A 25,586-nucleotide genomic window follows, 5' to 3' on the forward strand; every position below is an offset into this window, starting at 1 on the left:
ATCTCCACCTGATCATCTGCAGAAAACACACCTCGACACATTCACTCAAGCAATACCTGTACCGATACCAAAGCTAAGGATTCTGGGAAGTGAGTCCAGCACCGGAGTAGTAGTGTGTGAAAGAGAAGCAGTGGACTTACATGTGTGTGTCTTCTTCACAGCCGACGACAAACCTGCAACACACAAAAACAGACGATGCTCAGATGCAGATCAGGTGCGGCGGATTAGTTTGGGTTTCACCGTTGTCCCACAGCAGAGAGACGGGGCTCGTCGTCTGGCTGATCTCCAGGAGGCTGCGGGGGGCCGGAGGCGGTCCTGGGGCCAAAATCTGTCGGGGCCACGGTGACTCGCTCCTCCGGTGACGGTCCGCTCGCTCAGCCCATCTGGACGAGTTCACGTGTGTGTGTGTGTGTGTGTGTGTGTGTGTGTGTGTGTGTGTGTGTGTGTGTGTGTGTGTGACACGTGTGCAAACTGTGTGTGTTTTTGGAATATCAATAGTCCAAAGTAATCAGGCAACGACAGATTATAAATAGCAAAGCGCGCGTGTGTGTGTGTGTGTGTGTGTGTGTGTGTGTGTGCGTGTGTGTGTGTGCGTGTGTGTGTGCGCGCGTGTGTGTGTGTGTGTGTGCGTGTGTGTGTGTGTGTGTACGTGCGTGTGTGTGTGTTCAGTCTGAACTGAAGGTCATCATATTAAAATGAAGGCTGCAGCGTCACACAATTAAACACAGAGAGAGGAACAATAAATGTATCAACCTAATTATAATGTTTTATGCATGAAGCAAACTAAATCTGAATAAATTAGTGTGAAGGAGCAAAGTTTAGGTCGTTGAGAAGATTCAATAGAAAACATTCTTTCAGCTCACTGTTCTTCAGAGTTATAAGTGAAGCACCTTTCTACTGACACACTGGAACATTAAGTCCCAAATGTTTTGAGTTATGACTCTGCAACATTTATACTTATTACTGCTACATGGATTGTTGCAATCAAACAGCAGTTGTCGCCATTTTGTTTTTTTTGCAACCAGTGAACAGGAAGTGACCATATCTGGACTGAGGAGGAGTGATGTAGAGACCTGTCAATCAGCGTGTAGCCCCGCCCCTAAAGCATCCCCTCTTTATGGTGTGTTTGACTCTAAATGGAGCATAATGTACTAAATGAACATCATGCTGTATTGAAGAAGACTGTAAACTAGAGATTGAGACCATAAACTCATGTTTACAATGTTTACTGAGGGAATAAATCAAGAGAGAAGTAGAGTCATTTTAGACTAGACTTCTATACAACCAGAGGAGTCGCCCCCTGGTGGAGAAGAATATAGAGAATGCAGCTTTAACACATGTGCAAGGTTGCTGCCTGGTTGCAAGTGATGCACAAATTCCCGCTGCTATCAGACAACAAACTATTATTTGTGAATTCACGTGTCAGTTCTTTTGAATCAGGACTTAAGACTTCCCTGTTTGCCTTTTATCAGTTATGACTATTCGTTCATTCTGTTTTTATCTGGGTTTTTTTTACTCTTTTTATCTCATGTAATCGTGTGTTTCTTTTGTTAAGGCACTTTTATTGATTTTTCTTGCTGTTTAAAACCTTCAAACAAAGTGAACCACATCACGAGGCTCAGACGTCGGTCCCCTCGTGTCACAATAAAACCATGATGGATCGTTTATGTAACAGACACCAGCGCCTGAATGTCACTGTTACACGTCCATAGAAGCCAAGCGATGTTACGTATTGCATGTGTGAAAAGGGAGCTCGTGATGTTTGTTTGATGCACCACGTTTGCAGCAGCAAGATGCCTGAAAAAGTGTGAGAACGCAGCATCACGGGGATCCTCCACGTTTATCACAGTCTGCTCTCTGCAGCGAGTCAGATGAAAAGTCTGTTTGCAATAGTCTTTATTTATTTATTTATATTTATATTAGTGCTGGGCAACGATTCAAATTTTTAATCGGGATTAACCTCATTGTTGTGCTCAAAGTTCAATAATTAAAGTAGTGTATTGCTCACTTGTATTTTAAAGTACTGCTATATGAACTAAAGCTCAATAACATTTGGTTTGAATCACTTTAAACAGATCAGGTTCTTTTTAACAGCAGTATTCTTCACACAGTATCAGTTATATCTCTACTATCTGTGCTCAGTGTGACTTTATTTAAACGTTCCACTGCTGTGCAACATGAATACAATGTTCCACACGTTTCATCAGAATGTGTGTCTTCTGTCTTCATACAGTCAGAGCATGTGAACGCAGCTCCCACTGTTCATCAACATAATGCACCGTAACTCAGAGGCGACGACGGTTACCCGGCGATGTCCGGTAGTCTCCGGTGAGAGACGGCCGGTGCGCGTTGTGACTCCGCCTCTTTTGTAGCCCTCTCCTCTTCGTACGACTTGTGTGTTCTTCTGGTGACGGTGCGTCTGGAGGGAGGCTCCTACGTGACGTCATTCATGATCCTGAGAACGTTCCTCAGACCGACGTCTTCTCAACGTCCTCTCATCCTGCAGTTTGTATCTCTCCACTTCTCTGTGGCGTCTGTTAGCTCGTCTTTAGTTTATCTCTACTCCTCCACACGCTGCATCAACGTAGTGATGAAGACTCCTCCACCGCTGCACCAACGTAGTGATGAAGACTCCTCCACACGCTGCACCAACGTAGTGATGAAGACTCCTCCACACGCTGCATCAACGTAGTGATGAAGACTCCTCCACACGCTGCATCAACGTAGTGATGAAGACTCCTCCAACGCTGCATCAACGTAGTGAAGACTCCTCCACACGCTGCATCAACGTAGTGATGAAGACTCCTCCACATGCATCAACGTAGTGATGAAGACTCCTCCACACGCTGCATCAACGTAGTGATGAAGACTCCTCCACACGCTGCATCAACGTCGTGATGAAGACTCCTCCACACGCTGCATCAACGTAGTGATGAAGACTCCTCCACATGCTGCATCAACGTAGTGATGAAGACTCCTCCACACGCTGCATCAACGTAGTGATGAAGACTCCTCCACACGCTGCATCAACGTCGTGATGAAGACTCCTCCACACGCTGCATCAACGTAGTGATGAAGAGTCCTCCACCGCTGGTTTGGTGATTTGCTGACATCAATGGTGAGGATTTAAAAAAAAACTGTGTTAACGCGATAAAATAATTAATGCCGTTAATCAATTAATGCGTTAACGCGATAATAATGCGTTAAGTTGCCCAGCACTAATTTATTTATTTATTTATTTAATGAGATCTTTTAAAACAAATCTTGGTAAACACGTGTTCTATGTATATTCCTTCCATTCAGCTCTCCCCCTCTGGTACAGATCACCTCTCCTGTCAAGTCTCCTCCCATCAGCCATCTGGTCGTCTGCCATCACACACACACACACACACACACACACACACACACACACACACACACACACACACACACGACAGGATGCTCCATCACTGTGGAGGCAGACATGCGGCGCTGCGTCTCCTTGTTCTTCCAAGTCACCTGAGACTTCAGTCACCTGAGGCCGGCAGAACTCTCTTCTGATATTTGTTGTTTCTAAATAGTTGTGTCTGCCTTTGAATTTCAGGAGTCTCTTTAAAAACAGCACAGCGTCACATTGTGTCTGCGTTCTGTACGCTTGGTCCTGTTCAGAGTCCGTTAGTATTGAGCATCTGGTCTACAAGCTTGATATGTAATCAGGTAGAACGTCGTGCGACGCTGAGTGAACTGAGTGAACGGCAGCACGAGATATGAAACGTTGATTAAATCTGTTTATGACACGTTAAAATAATCACCTGTCATTTCACAGCAGCCTCTTTTTAATTATTAGACTCCTGAATCGGATGTGAGATCAGCTGACAGAGAAGTTTAAATTTGTTCTGATGCTGAAAATAAACCCAGGGTTGACTAATCTATAAACTGAGTGTTACAGTTTAAATTCACACTTCTGAGGATGAACAACAATCTTTAATAGCGTCTGAACCTCGTGTTTAAAACGAGCTGAACGTATTAATATTCTTTTCTTGATCTCCTCTGATGAGAGTCTGAACACCAGGAAGAAGCTGCTGCTTCAGCTCCGAGGAACCACTTTGAAAGAGTCGCTTTACCTCCTGAAGGGACAAACCGGACAAAGAGGGAAACAAACACATTCTGTGATTGTGCCTGACGGCAGTTTGTCCTCAAACCGTCCCTGACACAGTTTAACACAAACAGTGTGTTAAAGAGGAACGAAGGAAAGGTGACCTCAATAGATCGGAGCAACCAATTTGCTCACGGGGACGTGATGAACGTCCCCTGAGGGCCACAGGAGGTGATGCATGTGTGTTTTTGGTTTCCAGGTCATTCTGGTAGAGAAATGGAGCAGCCCTGTTAAAATGAGCAAGTGACGCTAATACCTGCACGCTAACAGACGACGCTAACATGCCGACGCGCTACACGTGAAACGGAGTCGACGGTGTCGGCCCTCGCTGAAGCTCAGCGTCCTCCTGATGGTGTCAGATAAGAGCTGAAGCTTCACCGCCTCCTGATCTCATCTGCTTCCTGTCAGAGGACTCACACACACACACTGTGGTGTTACTGAGGACAAGCTGAGCTGAGATGAAGCGCAACCAGAAGAAGAAGAAGAAGAAGAAGAAGAAGAAGAAGAAGAAGAAGAAGGTATAGAAAGAAAGGATCCGGTTGATTTTATTGATCATCAAACGTTGACCTGGAAAACAACTTGATCTACTGCGGCTGCAAAAAGCCTCATCAGCAGAACAACAACACACTCGCTCTGTTTCCAAGTTCAGCAGGGCGACGTTGTTTATCTGCAGCGACCTTTGACTGCACACACACACACACACACACACACACACACACACACACACACACACACATACACACACACACACATACACACTTCATATTTCAAAGACATGGTAATAGGCGTTGTCATCGAGCACCTACAAGGCTTTATCATGGAATCTAGGCCAGATTAGAATATTCATTAGCTCTGCCCTTTTCTACTGGAGGCTGCAGGAGGAGGAGAAGCTGCTTCAGCTCCAAGAAACCCAGAGAGATAGCTTTAGTGTGTCGGCAGGAATGAGTGAACACAACAACCTGAGAGAGAGAGAGAGAGAGAGAGAGAGAGAGAGAGAGAGAGAGAGAGAGAGAGACAGAGAGAGAGAGAGAGAGAGAGAGAGAGACAGAGAGAGACAGAGAGAGACAGAGAGAGACTTATCTCTGCTGCAGATACTTCTGTTTCTGATCAGTTGTCAATCGGCCTTTTGAACTGTTGTGAATTGTGTGTTTCCATCAACTGGATTGAAGCGAATAATCCCGACTACAGCTTAGTTTGGTCAGTAGTTGGCGCTGTAGGCAACACTTTACTCGGCTGTTATCCAGCAGTAAAGCAGAAGAAGAAGAAGAAGTAGAAGAAGAAGAAGAAGAAGAAGAAGAAGAAGAAGAAGAAGAAGAAGAAGAAGAAGTAGAAGAAGAAGGAGAAGAAGAAGAAGTAGAAGAAGAAGTAGAAGAAGAAGAAGAAGAAGAAGAAGAAGAAGTAGAAGTAGAAGAAGAAGACGAAGACAAAGAAGAAGAAGACGTTGTCTAAACATCTACAAGACATAAGTGGAGAGGTTTTCTGGAATTTGTTTCAGTCGGGTGAGTGTTAATTGTTCTCTCATGTCAGCTGGTGTTGTCCATGTAATATATATAATACATAATATATAATACATAATACATAATATATCCAGAACCCCAGCCCAGAAACAGCTGATTAGTCATGTGAGTTAAATGTTCACTAAGTGAGAACTAATTCAGCAAAGGTGTTTCTAGACAAAACTGAGCTACTGTTCCTCCCGGGGAAGGGTTGCCCGCACCGGGACCTGTCCATCACCATCGATGATACCGTGGTGACACCAACTCGGACTGCGAGGAACCTGGGTGTGACCCTGGATGACCAACTGTCATTCTCAGCAAACATTTCATCCGTTACACGCTCCTGCAGATTCCTGCTCTACAACATCAGGAGGATTCGTCCCTTCCTCACTGACGAGACGGCGCAGGTTCTCATCCAGGCTCTTGTCATCTCCCGCCTGGACTAATGACACTCTCTAGTCACCGGAGCCCCGGCGTCGGCCATCAGACCTCTGGAGCTTGTCCAGAAAGCCGCAGCTCGCCTGGTGTTCAATCGCCCCAAGTTCTCCCACACAACTTCCTTTCTCCGTTCCCTACACTGGCTCCCTGTAAGAGCTCATCCAGTTTAAGACTCTGGTGCTAGCCTACAGAGCAGTGAAAGGAACAGCTCCTTCCTATCTCCAGGCCACGGTCAAGCCTTATACCCCTGTCCGACCACTTCGCTCTGCTGCCTCGGGGCGATCGGTCGCCCCGTCGCTCAGAGGTCCTGGCGGCCGATCGACCCGGTCACGTCTGTGTTCTGTCCTGGCCCCACAGTGGTGGAATGAACTTCCCACTGACGTCAGGACAGCGGAGTCGCTGCCCATCTTTCATCAGGGTGAAGACCCACCTCTTCAGGAAGTGCTACCCTGAGCCTTCCACTTAGCACTTATTGTATTCATACTAGCTTGTTGCACTTATTGTATTCGTATTACTTATAGCACTAACTGTTTCTCTTGTTTCTGTTTTTTGGCTCTGAGTTATGCTCTGCTTCATGCTCTTAGATGCTTGTTTAAAGGAAATGTACTTATGACTTCTGGTGACTAGTAGTTCTTTTGATTACCAATGTTGATGCACTTATTGTAAGTCGCTTTGGATAAAAGCGTCGGCTAAATGACTGTAATGTAATGTAATGTAATGTTTCCACATCCTGTTTAGTTCATCAACTCTTTCTCAAGTGAGAAAAAAAACTTGTTTTATCAAATATTTCCCTTTAAATACTGGTCATTGTGAGTCTCTTCGTGGTCGTTGTGAGTCTCTTCGTGGTCGTCGTGAGTCTCTTTGTGGTTGTCGTGAGTCTCTTCGTGGTCGTCGTGAGTCTCTTCGTGGTTGTCGTGAGTCTCTTCGTGGTCGTCGTGAGTCTCTTCGTGGTCGTCGTGAGTCTCTTTGTGGTAGTTGTGTGAGTCTCTTTGTGGTCATTGCGAGTCTCTTCGTGGTTGTTGCAAGTCTCTTCATAGTCGTTGTGAGTCTCTTCTTGGTCGTTGTGAGTCTCTTCATAGTCATTGTGAGTCTCTTCTTGGTCGTTGTGAGTCTCTTTGTGGTAGTTGTGTGAGTCTCTTTGTGGTCATTGCGAGTCTCTTCGTGGTTGTTGCAAGTCTCTTCATAGTCGTTGTGAGTCTCTTCTTGGTCATTGTGAGTCTCTTCTTGGTCGTCGTGAGTCTCTTCGTGGTCGTCGTGAGTCTCTTCGTGGTCATTGTTAGTCTCTTCGTGGTCATTGTGAGTCTCTTCTTGGTCGTCGTGAGTCTCTTCGTGGTCGTCGTGAGTCTCTTCGTGGTCATTGTTAGTCTCTTCGTGGTCGTTGCGAGTCTCTTCGTGGTCGTTGCGAGTCTCTTCGTGGTCGTTGTGAGTCTCTTCGTATTTGATTCTGGTTTTGAGCAGCAGATTTTTCCACATATGGACAACAGATGAACGTTTGTGGCTTCATCAGTGATAAACTAATCCCTTGTTTTACAGATATGTAACAGTATCCATCTGTAGGGTCTCTGCTCTGTGATCTACTCAGTAAACTGCTGTTCTTCCTCCTCCTCTTCCTCTTCAGTGTGGTAAGACGATCTCCTCCTCCCCCTCTTTCAGTTTGTCTGCAGTCTGTCACAGCAGATCACACGCTGACACACTGACCCAGAACCTGCAGCTCACTGCTGAAATATTCACAGCTTCACTGAGGAGACGACTGAGGGTCGGGATTCACTATGTGGGACATTAACACTCGTGGAACTATGTGGGACATTAACACTAGTGGAACTATGTGGGACATTAACACTAGTGGAACTATGTGGGATATTAACATTATCCCATAATTAGCATTAGACTTGTAGTCCTCCGATCAGGACTTTCCTGATCCGTGTCTCAGGGTGCATCCACAGGAGCTCGTCTGGACCAGTGGACTCGGAACCTGGAGCGTTTCACCCCAAAGGTTCAGTTCGTTTGGGGCGAAACAAGCAGGCCGGTCTCAGCTCGCCTCCTCTCCAGCGATGGAGGGATTTGTAGATTATAAATGATAATCTAATCTGGTTCACCATCTGAAGAACAACTGTCGTCAAGCATCAGGATATTGTTTTATAGTCGCAGTATGGATGCTCGCCGGATATTTTGTTTATTTAATATTAACAACACAAACTCAATGAAAACAAATATCAATACACACTGCTGGTGATCCACAGATGAAGAGGCAAAGCTTCAGAGTCACATTCCTGACCAATGAGAGAGCAGCTCACACATGAGATGAGAGTGTGAACAACCCACATGGAAATAAACCCTGTTCTGTTGTTGACAGAACGGTTGACAAACGAACCTGAGGGGCAAATTCCAACTATTGTATCAAATTAAGACCCTGATCCAGAACAAAGCCGACCATCTGCAGGTTTGAAAACGCCCTCGGTTTCTATTGTAAATCTAATCAAACATTGAGTATGCACTCAGTACTGGGGCCTTTCTGTCGTCCCACTCTCCTCCATAATTCATCGGTCGATGCTGAGCAGAAAGCAGCAACAGAAGGAGACACATGAGGGACGTGGAAGCTGCCTCCCTGCAGGGTTGGACGGGGCTTGGACTTCGTGGCGGAGAGAGAGAGAGAGAGAGAGAGAGAGAGAGAGAGAGAGAGAGGAGGAATTAAGGAGACGAAGCAGACGTCGTGGTGAGCGGATCCCTCAGGGCTCTGATGGATGGAGGGTAAGAAACGTTTGCTCACAAACGAGCCGAGCCTGGAGGACACCGAAGACAGAGCCTCTCTGGGACGGACGAGCAGCTCCGACAACCGTCTCCAGCTGAGCCCGAGTACATCCAAACAACCAGGGCTTCACACACACACACACACACACACACACACACACACACACACACACACACACACACACACACACACACGCTAACACTCACTGCTCATGTATTTTTTAGTCAGCTGTCGGTTTTTGTTTTCAATCTCCGATTCCAGCAGGACGTTCTGGATGCGTGTCGAGTCTCAATCTGAGGAAGTCGTCGTTTGAAAGAGATATTCCAGCTGGAAACCACTTCTGTCTTTTGAATGTCACAGCTCAAAAGAAATAACTTTAATGTTATTTAAAACACTGCAAACTAAACACCGGCAAGTACACCAGGACTAGTACTTTACATTTACAGAGGACGTGGACTCACAAGGCCACAGCAGAGCCTCCCTGAGCTGAAGAGGAAACTGTGCTGCTGTGCTTTTCACCTCAGTGAGGAAAATCATCAATAATGAATGTTTGAAGGGAAGGGGTTTAATTCTAATGTGACTCGCTCTGCACTGTTTCACATGACTTCTGAGGTTTCCCCTCCAACACACTCTTCACTGATCTGTATTTAAACACAGACTGTGAGGAAATCTCTTCGGGAGCCGGAGCGAGTCGTCATGCTCTTAAATAGCTGATGCCGTATTTAGTGCCGTCATGAGGAGAGCACATGGAAGCTTCAGGTTTGGGTCGGACCATTTGGAGACGCTGTTCTTGCCGGGTTATGGAGCTGAAGGGGGGCGGACTGATCTGAGTCTTTGTGGTTCCAAACGACGGAGCTCTGAGCTCTTGGAAACTTGTCCCAGCTTAAAGGGCCTTCACACAGCGATGATGACGATCAAAAAAGAATGATACGCCGTCAAAAGACGATGATACGCCGTAGGTTGAGTGGTTTCAGGTCTTAAATTGTCTCGGGGTAGTGACAAAGTAACAAACAAAGAGATGTAGTCTGTATATCCTCTTTTTACAAAAGTCCAACAACTCGTTACATGAATACAGTCCTTCCAAAATAAACTTCTGTTTGCTACGAATGCTTGATGAGAAAACATGGATGTAGACAACTAATAATTGAGAAAGTATTCGCCGCGTGTCTTCTGAGAGAAACACTGAATGTAAATGTAACTTTGTTTCTTGACACTATAACCCCACAGGAACCTCTGAAGGGCTGACTTTTGTCAAGCAGAAGTCGAGACATCTCCAGACCTGCAGGCAGCCTGTAGACCGAGGCTGAGGCTGACACTTTGTCTCTCTATCGACTGACAACAGAGACACTGAAGTGTAGTCCTCCAGGCTGCAGCAGGTACAAAGCATTCTGTCAAAAAAACGAGCTCTTCTGCTGCTTCACTGTGTCTGAACAGTAAAAGTGAGCAGGCCGCCTCCCTCACAGTCTCAGCAGAGATTACAGCTCCAGCGTCTTATAATTGTTCAGAGCGAGTCGCTCCTCGTACCAATTATAGCGCATTAGCAGCAGCCGCCAAAGTCATTTCATCGCCGCTCATCAGGGAGCTCAAAACAAAAAGAAGAAGAAGAAGAAGAAGCCACCCGTCCTCTTGCCGCCTTCAGTCGCTCGCAGCATCAAATGAACTGAGGATTTAAGATGGTGGAGATAAAAATGAGATTTAAGGATTAGACGGAGAGATGTGACTGAACTTTTGGTGACTTGTTTTAAAATGACAAGAGGAAGTGAGTTACACTGCTGCTGACGGTGACAGAAGCTGCTTCTGAAACGCAACACAGGAAAGATGGTTTCAATAAAACCACAAGAGAAAGAAGGAAAACAAACATCTTAGAAATCATAACAGGATGCATGATTTATACGAGCAGTAGATTTAAACACTTCCAGATACCTTCAATTTTACCTGCCGACACTTGAGCATAAAACAGCAGATAGAACTCAGAACGCAGCTCCAGGTTTTAGCTTTGAGTGTGAATGTTACAACAGAAGGACATGAAATAGTATCGCTCTCTTTAAAGGGGGTTACAGCAAAGTCAGAGTTCACTTTCTTAAAGGTGAGGGACTCAGAAGAGACGGTTTAAAAATAAAAAGAACCAAAACTCTGGATGATACATTTCACAGAGTTCTTCCTGCCAGGTAGCTTCTGCTATTTCAGACAATAACAAGCAAATAGCATGAAATATAAAGTATTATAGAATGAGTTCCCAAATTCCCAAATTTATGGATTTTAAAACATGTGGTAAGAAGAGAGAGAGTTCTGGTTCCACTGGGGATTGAACCCAGGACCTTCTGCGTGTGAAGCAGAAGTGATAACTACTACACTATGGAGCCTCTGTGATATACTGTAACTAACAAGAAACAAATGTTCGAAATCATTGGTTTGGATTAATGCATATGGCGACTTTTATTGTTGTAGCTGTAGATCATCCATCAAAACCACAACTTCTCTTTAATTGAGAAATTTCTGCATTTGTGAATTTACAGAGATTTTGGTCAGCAGGGATTGAACCAAGGACCTTCTGTGAACAAAGTGTTAGTTGATGTGTTTTTTTACAGCTTGTTTAAAGTAGTTTTTCATTAATACCATCAGTCATATAGTGTAATGTAATGTAAGGAGAACAATGGTTCCACTGGGGATTGAACCCAGGACTTTCTGCATGTAAAGCAAACGTGATAACTGCTACACTATGGAACCACATAACTGACACTCAGTCACTGAGTGGGAATACTACTAAATAAAAATACTCAAAATGCTATGTTGTACTGCCTCATATCTACCATGTTACCATGAATCCAACACTACACATTTTACTTTACTGTGAAACAGGAAAAGAGAGGTTTTCTACAAATGTAGAAAGAGAATTTCTACATTTGGGGATTGAACCCAGGACCTTCTGCACACAAAGACTTAGTTTACATGTCTGTTAGAAACTGTCTTACATTTTGAAGCAGTTTTAACTTAATACTATAAAGTTCTTGAGCCATAAAAGCTTAGTTCAGGTTCAACTGGGGATTGAACCCATGACCTTCCGGACAGAGCAGTATCTTGTCTTCATGCTAAGCTAAGCCAAATGTTTCCCATAAAGACAGACTGTTCCTTTAAATGTCATGACATTTGTATTTTAAAGCGTGCAGATAATTCCTCTGAGCTGAAGTTCATGAGCTATTAAGAAGATACAAGAGTTTCACAACAGTGCAGGACACACACACACACACACACACACACACACACACACAGCTCCTGGTGGTTGTTTCCTGTCTAACCGCAGTAACGTTCTCTGGCACCTCAGACAGCGACACATGAAAGAGCAGCAGCTTATCACCAGCAGCCAAACACAACTGACACACACACACACACACACACACACACACACTGCTGCTGCAGCTGAGGCAGCTCTGAACACTTCCTCAGGTACGTGAAGCCGGGAAGAACCACCGAGCAAACGCACAACCGTCACACGCTGCCGTTAAGGTGTCTGTGGTCAACAACCCAATGCCTCGAGTGCCAATACTTGGTAGCGATCTCTTGGCTTTCAAGTAACTCCAATGTAAACCCACCCGTATCATTGCTGGTTTGATTAGCGAGCAATTCCGATTGTTGGGTCACCGCCACTTCTTGCAAAATGAAACGTTACCAGAACCGGATCCAGCATTGCATTTTTGGGCTCATTGGCATCACATGTTGCTATCTCACCGTTTGGTCGCTATGTAGGATTAGCTTCACCGCCCGGTGCTCTTCTTGGGGGGAACATGGAAGGCTGTATGGAGGCGAGGCGGCTCTTTCTTTGTTACATTGTCGGTCTCTGCAGTGGGAAGTGGAACTTTTGGACAATGTGGTTTGGTACACGGTCTGAAAGGTTTGGGAACTTCTGCTCTAGTGAGCATTTGTGTCAGCAGGACGGTGTGTGTAGGATTGAGTCAGAATAAACTACAGCGTGTGTGTGTGTGTGTGTGTGTGTGTGTGTGTGTGTGTGTGTGTGTGTGTGTGTGTGTGTGTGTGTGTGTGAAGGAACAACAGTGATGTGTTGTTAGATATATATGAGATATCAGACTGTGATGCACACTAAATATCTAAAATATCACCAGATTTGTCCTTAAACATGGATGTAAAACAACAAACTGCCCTGCACACACACACACACACAAACACACACACACACACACACACACACACACACACACACACAGATCCCACTAACCCCTCCCATGCTTATTAAATATATTAAATAGGTACTTTGAGCCTCTTGGTGCTCCAGTTGGACTCCATACTGAGAAAGAAACATGCTGCTCAGCCTTCTGTGCCCCTTCCTCAAACCAAGTACACACACACACATACAAACAAACAAACACACACACTCACACATACAAACAAACACACACACACACACACACACACACACACACACACACACACACACACACACACACATAGCCTTCCCGCCCTCAGGGCCCCCATATGGACCCGATGGATGAGCCTTTTCAAAGCTGCTCACACAGACAGCAGCAGAAAGCTCTGCTCATGACAAACAGTACAGTAATAACGTATAGAGCTCAGCATGTGAGTGGCTGAGAGACTTCTCTGGCAAAATAAGATGGTGAGTTTAGATCCAGTCTGGAGTCTTCAATAACACTGACAAAGAATTGGAATTTAAAGTGCCAGATTTATTGTGAACACTAGTTATTTATTGGATAAAACAAAGCTTTTAACAGAGGTTCCATAGTGTAGTCGTTATCAAGTCTGCTTTACACGCAGAAGGTCCTGGGTTCAATCCCCAGTGGAACCAGCACTCTGTCTTCTTACCACCTGTCTAATGTGTGAAGTCAACAAATGAAGGATTATACAACAATCTAATAAATCCATCTATAAGCAGCTCCAGTTCGCAGAGCAGCCATGGATGTAGAAACATCTGTCACTAGATTACCTTGACATTGACCTTTAACTTAAAGACAGGTTTGGTAATCCTGAGAAACCAGGAAGAGAATTCTGGATATTAATTAAAACTCATCCGACCTAAAAACTCAACATAGTGTTGCCAAGAATTTTAAAATGACAGAAGCAAGCAGCATTAGCTCCAAAAGTCTCTAAATCTAGCAGGAAAGTCTCCAAGTCTTTAAAACTGACAGTAGATATGAACACTGTTCTCAATCACTGGACTATTGAACGTTCCAGATTTAAGAAGAACACTTTTTGGTTCGTTAAAAAATGCTCCATGCCAGGGGTTCCATAGTGTAGTCGTTATCACGTCTGCTTTACACGCAGAAGGTCCTGGGTTCAATCCCCAGTGGAACCAGGAAGCTCTTTTGTTACCACCTGGTTAATGTCAGTTGTAAAGTCATGTATCATATGAATAATTTCAGGATTGTGCCTTAATCAAAGAAAAACCATGTTCATAACCTCATCGTGAATCAACTTAACCTAAGCTCAAAGCTTTTCATTTAAATACATGTCTGTAAACTCACTGTCTATCTCTGAATGACATAGGGGACAATGGTGAGTGAGACAATAACCAACTGATGAAAGTTCTGGCATTTCCAGTATTGTGAACTGGGAGTCCGTGGTTACATTCCCAGGAATTCCCGACACTGTTTGTATCTTTGGGAAGTGAGATCCAAAGACACATCTGTAATTACTGCTAATCACCAAAGGTGGCGCCAGAGAGAAGGAAACAGAGTGATCTGCAATCTCTTCCTGGTTGGTTGGAGATTGTCACTTCACAGAGGTTCCATAGTGTAGTCGTTATCACGTCTGCTTTACACGCAGAAGGTCCTGGGTTCAATCCCCAGTGGAACCAGAACTCTCTCTTCTTATCACCTGTCTAATGTGTGAAGTCAACAAATGAAGGATTATACAACAATCAAATAAATCCATCTATAAGCAGCTCCAGATTGCAGAGCAGCCATGGATGTAGAGACAACTGTCACTAGATTACTTTGACACTAAACAGTAACTTTAAAACAGGTTTGGTAATCCTGATAAACCAGGAAGAGAATTCTAGATTTTAAAAATGATCAGACCTAACAACTCAACATGGTGTTGATAACACTTTTAAAATGACAGTAGCTAGCAGCATTAGCTGAAACATTTTCTGAATCTAACAAAGAAGTCTCCAAGTCTTCAATACTGACAGTCCATCCCTTGAGGTCCCCATCCAAAGACACGCCCCCATAAATACCATTATGAATGTAAACAACCAACATGGCTGCTGTTAGTGCTCACAGCTGTTAAAATAGAATCTGGTGGAAGACTCTGGTGACGAGGAATGTGCGCATGAGGAGAATACGCCCAGACAGGCAGGTAGATAGAAAGGAAGGTGGTTTGTCAAAAATAATGTTGAGCTGTCAACAAATATTCCACAATCAACACAGTGTTCTGCTGCTACTACAACTACTATATATGCATGAATGTTTTAGGAATAATAATCCAATGACTATGAACATCTCTTCCTGGTTGGTTGGAGATAATCTCTTCACAGAGGTTCCATAGTGTAGTTGTTATCACGTCTGCTTTACACGCAGAAGGTCCTGGGTTCAATCCCCAGTGGAACCAGCTCTGTCTCTTTCTACATTCCAACATGCTTACATTTCATATTTCATACCCCTCCATGAAGCGTGCAGTTTATAGCACCACAGCAAAGGATGAGACGTTTGTCCTTCAGACGTCTCCTCTGTCTCCAGGTTTGGTGTCTCTTACCGGTTAATCGTGTTATCTGGGGGGAGGCACCGCTTTAAACGATGAAGTCAGGGGAGCGAATGTGTCATTTGAAAGACTGTAACACGGTTGCACATCTGGCAGATCAATGCTGCAGCCACCGATACGCATCTCTACACGTACCGCTATACGCCTGGTCTCAGGACTACATACTGACTGAAAACAAAGCTGCCTCGTATACGTCCTCATCAGAGACATGTAGGAGGTTTTCATGCAATAGTGACGAGATCTGTGTGTGTGTGTGTGTGTGTGTGCAGAGGCCTCGGGGGTAAACACAGCTCTGTGACAGCGCAGTGTGTGTGTGTGTGTGTGTGTGTGTGTGTGTGTGTGTGTGTTATCTCTCTTCTAACTGCTGTTGTTCTGCAGACAGAGAGACGCTGAGAGACTGAAGATACTCCGACTGTTAACTTATCTGTGTGTGATTCAATCTGTTTCCTTCACACAGCATGTGCATCGCATTCTTTAGTTGTGACGGATCTCAAACTTTAAGGTCTTTAAACTCATGAAGAGATGATCTAGTTGTCATTTGCACAAAGTGAACAATAACAGACTAACTAACCGTCTTCAGATGATGAATACTGGATAACACCCTGACTATGCTTTAGACTGTTAGCTGTGCAGAGGGAGTCACAGCGGAGCAGCTCTCATTAAACCTCACTGTCACGTGTGATATCAAGCTTTCAATCAGCTGAATGTGCACATCACCTGCCTGCACAAGGTCACGTTGCTCCTGTAAGTCTTATCTTTCATATCTAAATATTATCTAACATCGCAGAGCGTCACATGGACAAGGTGACAGAGTCACATGCTGCTGCTTCTGTCTCAGTGAGCCGCTCGTCAGAGAACAACACTCTCAGCTCCAACGGCGTGACAAGGCTGTTCCAGTATTCATCAACCTGGACCTTGAAGCTGCTATTTAAAGGATAGGACTTAGAACTTTACGGTTGTGGATGAGACAAACAACATTTGAGTAAACCGCAATCAGAACCACGTTTGTGTGTCGATTTGATTTGGTTCTGTAGTCGTCATCGCGTCTGCTCTACAGGCAGGAGGTCCTGGGTCCAAACTCAGAACTCTCTTATTTCCGCCTTTCCAAAATCAGCTGTGAGGTTGACAAATGTAGGATTGTAAAACAATCAAATGAATCCTAGATATGAGCAGCCATGGATTCACAGACAACTGTCACGGGACTACTTTGATGCTGAAGAAAACCTAACTACAGGGTTGGTAATCTTGAGAAACCAGCAAGAGAACATTAGAATTATTCAACCTTAAAAACACATCAGCTAACAGCACTAGCTCATTGAAACAATCCAATGTTTGAGTGAACTAAGCTGTGGTCAGAACCACACTAATTTAACGATTAGTAGATTAGAAACAAGACCAGCAAAGAGGTTCCATGGTGTAGTCGTTATCACGTCTGCTTTACACGCAGAAGGTCCTGGGTTCAATCCCCAGTGGAACCAGAACTCTCTCTCTTCTTACCACCTGTCTAATGTCAGCGGTGAAGTCTATCAAGACGATCAAACAAGTCCTAGCTGCTAATGCACCTGTGCCTTACAGCAGGAAGTCAGAATGTGAGACATGCTGCTGTTGGAACGTTTCTTTCTAATCAAGGAAACAGTCAGATGATGCAGTCACAACAATCCACTCAGCCCCAAACAACCTCATCTTGGACGGAACATTTGAAGACGTGTGGATTTAAGGTGTGCTAGTTACCCGTCCTTAGTCCCGCCTACAAAGCTCTGATTGGTTTGTTTTCTTCTGATTCAGAGGCTTCACCGTCTCACGTGGAGCTTCCAAAGGAACCAATGAAAGAGTGGAGGAGGTTTGGATGTAAAGATAATGGTAACATGTACGCACTGTGAGGAAACACAAACAGACGTCTTTCACGAGCAAATACCCCAGAACCCTGGTGAACCCTTAAACCATCAACTGATCAGTATTTAGTACTTTAATTATTAAGATCAACAGAAACAAGCATGAAATACATCCACTGTGATTCAAAGTTAACCAATTCACCCAGTGTGTGTGTGTGTGTGTGTGTGTGTGTGTGTGTGTGTGTGTGTGTGTGTGTGTGTGTGTGTGTGTGTGTGTTTCATCAGACTCATTATGTAACAGTGACATCTGCTGGGAACAGAGTGGGTGTTGGTGATGAGCTGCAGCTTCACTGCTGCTGACATGTGTGTGTCTCTCTGTTTAATCATGTTTGTGTGTTTACTTAGTTACTTGTGTACTCGGCTCATACAACGCAACACACCACTTATACACAGAAATAAACAATAAAATGATAAATACAGCAAAAGGATTAAAATGTGTGACTTTAGATGATTTCACACATGAACTGTGCTTCACATATAATACATGTACATGACAGTATTACACTGTATTCAGACTCTACTACCTTATTACCGTTGTAGCTGGAATCCTATTTGTTACGTTTGAACCTTTAAAGAGTCTACTCAAGGAACCAGGGAACAATGCATTCTGGGAGGTAATCATCAACTCAAAAACACACACATGACCAAACAGACTGCATCATTGGACTCATTGTATAGAAATATCATTTAATTACACAGAAACTCAATATTTAAAAGTGAATTTTGTGTTCAATTGTTGGATGAGTCGCTCTGCTTTGGTCTCCACCAGCAACAATCACAGATATAGAAACATCAGAGGTCTACAGATAACCATTACTGGAGCTTGAAGTGGTCTGCGTCACACCCTACATGCCGGTACTGTTTGTGAATGTGCTGCTTCGGGTTTCTTTCAGCCGTCTAACTCTCCGGGCCTCAAACAGCAGCATCCCTCTGTGTACTGAACGGGGGGGAAATGAATTTAACTGGGACTGAATGGAGCCTCTCCGGCATCCATCGAGTCAATTTTCAGGGGGGCCGTCAGGCTGAGTTTAAGAGCTCTAAACTGGTAGACGATAAAGTTAATCCTTTTATCCGTATCCTTGCCGCGGGGCGACCGGAAATAAACGCTGAAAAAATGTGAAGAGGAGAGTCTGAGAGAGAGAAAGAGGAAGAGCAGAGAGAAGGAACTAATAAAGATTTGAGCCGTGTTTCTGTTTGACTGGGAGGAGGACAAGAAGACATGTGACTTCTGCCTAATAGATTTCATACAGGCAGACTTCCTCACGTCGTTGAGAGGATGAAAAAGCACAGAGACGACTCTGGTGAGGTTCTGGGGATTAAACTCTCACCAGAGAGCCTCCGGTCTAAAGAGGAACACTCGGAGAAAAAGCTTTGAGAGAGAAGAGAAGACGACGCACTAGAGCCACGTGTCTCTGAATACTCAATCTGGATCAGAACACTCAGTCTGGATCAGAACACTCACTCCGGATCAGATCACTCAGTCTGGATCAGAACACTCAGTCCGGATCAAATCACTCAGTCTGGATCAGAACACTCAGTCTGGATCAGAACACTCAGTCTGGATAGACGAGAGATCCCTGATCATGGTTTTTGTTGCCGCTGATACTAATTGTTGCTCATAGATGATCCATATTAACAGATACAGATCTCTGTGTTGTTTGATTAGAGCAGCTGGTCTACAAGGATCCAGACTGTTTATTATGTCATCGTCCCAAAAATCATTTCAACGCTCTGAAGTCAGTAAACCATCAAAAATACTAAATATTATACTTTTTACTTTGTTATAGTCATTTATAGTGTTTATTTCTTCATAAAAACATCTCATTATTATTTTTAATGATGTATTATAATGTGTTTAGAGCTTGTGTTATGAAGTTAAATAACTGCTGCTAACGTTACTAGCTCTCCTCTTGATTAGTTGTTAACAATGAAACATGATCAGAGATCAGAGACTAGAACCACATGTTCTACTGAGTACTGGAGGAGAACCATCGTCAGGAGAACTTTATTTACACTGTGATGGTTAACGTTAAAACTTTATTTACACTGTGATTGTTAATGTTGAAACTTTATTTACACTGTGATGGTTAACGTTAAACTTTATTTACACTGTGATTGTTAATGTTGAAACTTTATTTACACTGTGATGGTTAACGTTAAACTTTATTTACACTGTGATGGTTAACGTTAAACTTTATTTACACTGTGATGGTTAACATTAAAATTTCCTCATTAATTGTTGTGATAAAACATTCAGCACAAAATAAAAGTTCTTCACAGTACATTTTTTTGTCCATAAAATCAATGAAAAATCGTGACAAAATAAACGTGATGTTATTATTGATCAAAATAATCATAATTTTAGCCCCAAATGAAACCACCAGAAGGGACACGGGGCTCCTCTTTCAGCACTCACACCTCATCTGACACTTGAACTCCTTTTGGCGGGTGTGACAGCCACTCATCCATCCTGCTGCTGCTGCTGTGGACTCTCACCTGAGCAGCAGCAGCAGCAGCAGAGAGGCTGAATAAATCACGGCAGCGTCTCCAGACGCTCCGGAGCTAAAAACAGGACGGCAGAGACGGAGAGAGGCCGGCCCGCTCGTCCCCGCGGAGCACCGCCAAACATCTGAAATATCTCTCCGCTGCCCTGGAAAGTTTTTACTGCTGCACCAACGAATGACCCAGAACACGATCTCTGCACAGCAAAATGAGATATTAAGGACTTATAAGCTCAGATACCTTCTTCTACCCGGTCGACCAGCAGAACATCTAAAACAAGACTTGACTGAAGATGGAGGAACTATAACAACAATGTCCGTCAGTCCACCGTTGATCTGTCAAACCAACACAGAGTCCAGAGAACGACATTCTCTGCTTCTAACTCCAGGAACCCGACTGCTGTGGAGAGTCAACAGGGTGAATGAACAAGAACTACAAATCCACCTCACATAATGCTAACAAACCAGCAAGATAAGTGCCGGTAGTTATTGAAACCCGAGCCACGATATTCTCCTAAACAGAAAGTGAAAGCGGTGCTGTCTCACAGAGGTTGATGTTATTTCTCATTAGTAACTCAAACACACGGTTTCTCTGTTTGAATAGGAATACTGGGAGTCACGCTGATTGATGCTCCTGCCCTAAAAACAGTGTTGTTAGCAGATGACCAATGGTTGGTGGTATATATAGAGGGGGGGGCTGTCATTAATATCTCCCCCGGGCTCATGCTCCCCCCCCCCCGAAGCCGAGCAGCAGCAGGAGCTCCAACACATCTTTATCTTCCTGGACTGAGCCGCAGCTCGCAGCTCCAGGTGAGAATCCATCATGGCTATTATTACCTGAGGCTCCGCACTGCATCCATCACACACACACACACACACACACACACACACACACATACATGCCTACACTACCAACGGTGGACTATGATTCTACTCCAACCAAGGGTGGACCTCTGCTTCTGGTCATTAAGGGGAAAGAAATAGACATAAGAAAATGAAATGAAAAGTTTCCTTCGTCTTTCTTGTCCGAATATAAATGCAAATTAAATGATCAAAGCTGCCAAGAGGGGTTTTGTAACCCTAACGTATGTCTACCTATCAAAGAGGGGACCACTTCTTTCTCTCTACTTGAACTGAATAATCATCTGATCTTTTGATCTATCATTTAAATAATTATTTCCCCACTGAACGGCTGCTCTTAGATGCCATTCCTTACATACCTTCATTACAACTCAAGGTGAGCAGAGGTGAGTCCTGCTTGCAGCAAGGCATGATGGGAAAAAGAGAGAGGCAGAGAGAGAGAGAGAGACAGAGAGAGAGACAAACAGAGAGACAGAGAGAGAGAGACAGAGAGAGACAGAGAGAGAGAGACAGAGAGACAAAGAGACAGAGAGAGATAGAGAGAGAGAGAGACAGAGATAGATAGAAAGACAGAGAAAGAGAGAGACAGAGAGAAAGAGAGAGAGAGTCCCCAGTGATCAACATACCCATCTGTCTCTCTGTGGGGAAATCCAATGAGCTTGAGGTGGAGTCGGTGTCTCCATCACACAAACATCCACAACACTGTTTTTTACCTCAGGTGTCAATTCTTCCTCGTTGAACTCTGTGCGACTCATATTTTCTGTGTCAGCCTCCATCGTAATGAGTTCACCTCTCCATCAGCCGGAGGGTGAGTGTGTGTGAATCACTTTAATAAACCTCACCGTGGAGCACCAGCCTCCAACAGGAAGCTGTGAGCGGACGTCCCGCTAGCTCATCACCTGTAAACCAGCGTGGTGGTGAAACCTCAATTATTAATATTATTATTATTGACCGTCAATAAATAATAATATTAATAATACAAATAGTAATAGTGATACTAATAATAAATAATAGTAATAACCATAGTAATAATAAATAATAGTGATAATAATAATAGTAATAACAATAGTAATAGTGATAATAATAATAATAGTAATAACAATAGTGATAATAATAATAAATAATAATTGTAATAATAAAAATAGTAATAGTGATAATAATAATAGTAATAGTGATAATAATAATTATAGTAGTAGTAATAATAACTAATTGAAATAAATTGAAATTATGTTTATAATTGTGTCTTTGACTGATATTTTACTGTGTAGACAAAACAAACAACCTAAAAACAATGTTACCCGTCTCTCAACTCATATTCAGTCTCCTCTTCATCATAGTCATCATCAACGTGTGATGACGTGTGCACGCTGGTCTGAGGTCTGTGTGAGGAGTTCTCATTCTCACTAAAAATAATTATAATCACGGAGCCTGAGGATGGGATGATGTTCTGAGAGATTAAAGTCTTCATGAGGAAAAATAACTGATATTGTCAAAGATTAAAAAGGCAAAGTTACAAGAAGAAATAGAGCAGAATCATGTAAATGTTAAACAGTGACTCCTTCCACAGTGAGTTGGGAGGTTTGTAGTGAAACACTGACTTTGTGTTTGACGTTTGTTTGTCTCTACTTTCCTGTAGCGTAGTATTGATCTATGTTCATAAAGAATACAGAAATAACGTCTCTCCGCCTGACTCAGAGGACATCTTTCCCGTAACAACGATAATTCAGATGACTGCCGTTTTTTGAGCTTTCTCTCAGAAAGTTATTATTTTATAATCATGATTTTTAGCTACAATAGTCCTAATATGTTGTCGTACAGCTCTGCAATCAGCAAGAACATAAGAAAACAAGCATATTTACCAAAATGTTGAACTATTTTTATGAATTGTAAGTTATTAAAAAGTTCTTCTTTTACATGTTATTTTTCCCCTCAGTCTCGTTTATCTGCCAGTACGCATTCCTCTGTAACAGTCGATCACAGGTCAGCGTCTGTGACATCGAACACACGAGCTCCTGCGGCGCTGGCCGGTGAGGTGGATGTTCAGGCGGCAGGAGATCCTGAACAGTCCGATCAGCTCCTCGTCCGATTAGCTCGAGATGAAGCTCGGCCCGCGGGAGGCTAACGAACGCTAACGAACGCTAATGAACGCTAATGAACGCTAACAAACGCTAACGCTGTTTGTTCTGAAGCCACAGGAGGCAGATGATGGAGATTTGGGTCTGATTCATTCATCACACAGGTCCAACACAAAGACTCAGAACAAAAAACGACAAACTTTGCACTTGAAAAACACTTCATATGAGAGATTACTGCAAAACAAGGAATATAAATGAGGTCAGGTCTTTGTAAAGGGGGAGATAATTGACTGACTGCTGATTAGACTCTTATGAAATATTGGAATATGGCGCTGGTTCACATTTTCAGAAGTATGACGAGAGTCTAAAGCTGAGGCTAAAACTTTAAGCTAAGCGCTAACATCGGCACGCTAACATGTCGATATTCAACAGGTATAATGTTCACCATCGTAGCTTAGCGTGTTAGCATGTAAACATTAGCTAATTAGCTAAAAAATTGTACAGCTGAGGCCGATGGGGATGTCTTCAGTAAATTAATAAAATATTATTAAAATTAATATTAAATGACACACACACACACACACTAATGAAACTATGGACACTCCGATGCCAACAGTCCCTCAGAAGTGTAGTTTCCTTTGGCTCGCTGCCCGACTGTCTCAAACACTCTTTGTTGCTTCAATACGTCTTTTTCTAGGAGAACATGTTCCGGTAGTGTTTCAGTTCAAATGTGAGGTCATCGTTTCCTGTTGTGAAGCCGACCTCAGTTCAGTTCTACATGACACTGAGAGGGATCGCTGCTGTGAAACGAGCTCTACAGGTTGAACTGAAACATCTGAAGTTGAATACACACTCGGTGGTCAAACACACACACTGAGAAACACTCTCTGAAACACACACACACACACACACACACACTGAGACACACTCTCTGAAACACACACTGAAAGACACACACACATAAACACACACCTCCAGGTTCAGACGGCTCCATCCATCAGATGTGAAAAATCAATGAGTGAAGGACAAGAAGAAGAAGAAGAAGAAGAAACGTTCTACCAGAGAAAACTCGTAAAGCATCAAAACACAACGGAACATGTTTTCATTGTTCAGTGTTGAGATTGACTTTACTTCCTTGTTGTTTTGGGGCCCAACATAACTCACTGCTGTTTCTGTCAAAGAAATACAGAAATAAATAACAGAAAAATCAATAATCTTTACGGTAAAACATGTTTTCTTATTTTTTACCTCATTAAAAGCTGATCTTTAGAAGGTGACCGTTGCCTCTAAAGAAAGCATCATATTTGTGCTGAATACATGTTACTACAGAGTCCTCTAGATAAAGATACAGCATGTCATGATGTACGCCCTGATAGACAAACGGTTATAACAGAATTCTAAACACACTTATTTAGGATTGTGCTGAAATGACAGGAAGCAAAAATATATATTTAGCCGAGTTGAACTTCAATCCGGACGTGAACAACGAGCGTTTGAACCTGGCGGCGGGAGCCGAGGGCTGAATCAAACGGAGCAGCAGGCTGCCTGCAGTGCAACGACGTCCTGATGGTGTTCAGCTGAAGCCTTCGCAAACAGCTCTGAGGGTTCACGTTACATCAGGGTTTCATCAGCCACACATATCACAGACCAGCACCAACAAAAAGCTCCGTCAGGAGCCTGAACACAGCGCACGCTTCATCTGCCTCTGCACCATCCAACTGTCAAATCAAAGACCAACATGTTTCTGTTCAACAGCTGCCAGAATAAAATAGAAAATGAAAATACAAAGACAAAAACAAAACAGAGAAATTCATAAACAAATCCCATTAGAGGAATCGGGATCTGTTCGTGTTCGAGCCTCCAAGAGAAGATCAAGAAGATGAAGAGTTATAGTGTTTGTAAGATCATTTCTCCCAGAGTCCCAACGTACACATCCTCAGTGGACATTCACTGTGATGGACAGGTGGAGCTGGAGAACATGGTTAAGTCACATTGTGATGGAGGGAGCAGACGGAAGGAGGTGAAAGATGACGCTGTGCACACCTCACCGTCAGGAGGGGAGAGCCAGGATGACGAATCAAACGCACACGTCTCCACCGTCACAACCTGCAGGTCATCATCACTCACAATGTGAACCATGTTATGTAAAAAGTTACATAAAACCACGTTATGTAAAACCAGGTTATGCAAAACCACGTTATGTAAAAAGTTACATAGAACAACGTTACACAACGTCACGTTACACAACGTCACGTTACACAACGTCACGTAAAACAAACAATGTCACGTAAAACAACATCACGTAAAACAACGTCACGTAAAACAAACAACGTCACGTAAAACAAACAGCGTAACGTAAAACAAATAACGTAACGTAAAACAACGTCACGTAAAACAACGTCACGTAAAACGTCACGTAAAACAACGTCACGTAAAACAAACAACGTAACGTAAAACAACGTCACGTAAAACAACGTCACGTAAAACAAACAACGTAACGTAAAACAACGTCACGTAAAACGTCACGTAAAACAACGTCACGTAAAACAACGTCACGTAAAACAACGTTACGTAAAACAAACAACGTCATGTAAAACAAACAATGTCACGTAAAACAAACAACGTCACGTAAAACAAACAACGTAACGTAAAACAACGTCACGTAAAACAACGTCACGTAAAACAACGTCACGTAAAACAGTGTTTAACT

General features: G+C 43.4%; 7 non-coding genes across 7 annotated transcripts; 5 read left to right on the top strand and 2 right to left on the bottom strand.

Moving 5' to 3' along the window:
* Positions 1 to 11,108: 11,108 nt before the first annotated feature.
* On the bottom strand, positions 11,109 to 11,181 carry trnav-cac (transfer RNA valine (anticodon CAC)). The gene has a single exon. It is a non-coding gene; the product is annotated as a tRNA-Val (tRNA).
* A 291-nt stretch (positions 11,182 to 11,472) lies between these two features.
* trnav-uac (transfer RNA valine (anticodon UAC)) lies at positions 11,473 to 11,545 on the bottom strand. The gene has a single exon. It is a non-coding gene; the product is annotated as a tRNA-Val (tRNA).
* A 2,016-nt stretch (positions 11,546 to 13,561) lies between these two features.
* On the top strand, positions 13,562 to 13,634 carry trnav-uac (transfer RNA valine (anticodon UAC)). Its single transcript has one exon. It is a non-coding gene; the product is annotated as a tRNA-Val (tRNA).
* A 434-nt stretch (positions 13,635 to 14,068) lies between these two features.
* trnav-uac (transfer RNA valine (anticodon UAC)) lies at positions 14,069 to 14,141 on the top strand. Its single transcript has one exon. It is a non-coding gene; the product is annotated as a tRNA-Val (tRNA).
* Positions 14,142 to 14,569: 428 nt separating this feature from the next.
* Positions 14,570 to 14,642, top strand: trnav-uac (transfer RNA valine (anticodon UAC)). Its single transcript has one exon. It is a non-coding gene; the product is annotated as a tRNA-Val (tRNA).
* A 682-nt stretch (positions 14,643 to 15,324) lies between these two features.
* Positions 15,325 to 15,397, top strand: trnav-uac (transfer RNA valine (anticodon UAC)). The gene has a single exon. It is a non-coding gene; the product is annotated as a tRNA-Val (tRNA).
* A 1,555-nt stretch (positions 15,398 to 16,952) lies between these two features.
* On the top strand, positions 16,953 to 17,025 carry trnav-uac (transfer RNA valine (anticodon UAC)). Its single transcript has one exon. It is a non-coding gene; the product is annotated as a tRNA-Val (tRNA).
* The last annotated feature ends 8,561 nt before the right edge of the window (positions 17,026 to 25,586 follow it).

The sequence above is a fragment of the Cebidichthys violaceus genome, unplaced genomic scaffold (assembly GCF_023349555.1).
Source record: "Cebidichthys violaceus isolate CVI_PGR_0920_01 unplaced genomic scaffold, fCebVio1.0.p SCAF_43, whole genome shotgun sequence".
In the NCBI taxonomy this organism is placed as follows: domain Eukaryota; kingdom Metazoa; phylum Chordata; class Actinopteri; order Perciformes; family Stichaeidae; genus Cebidichthys; species Cebidichthys violaceus.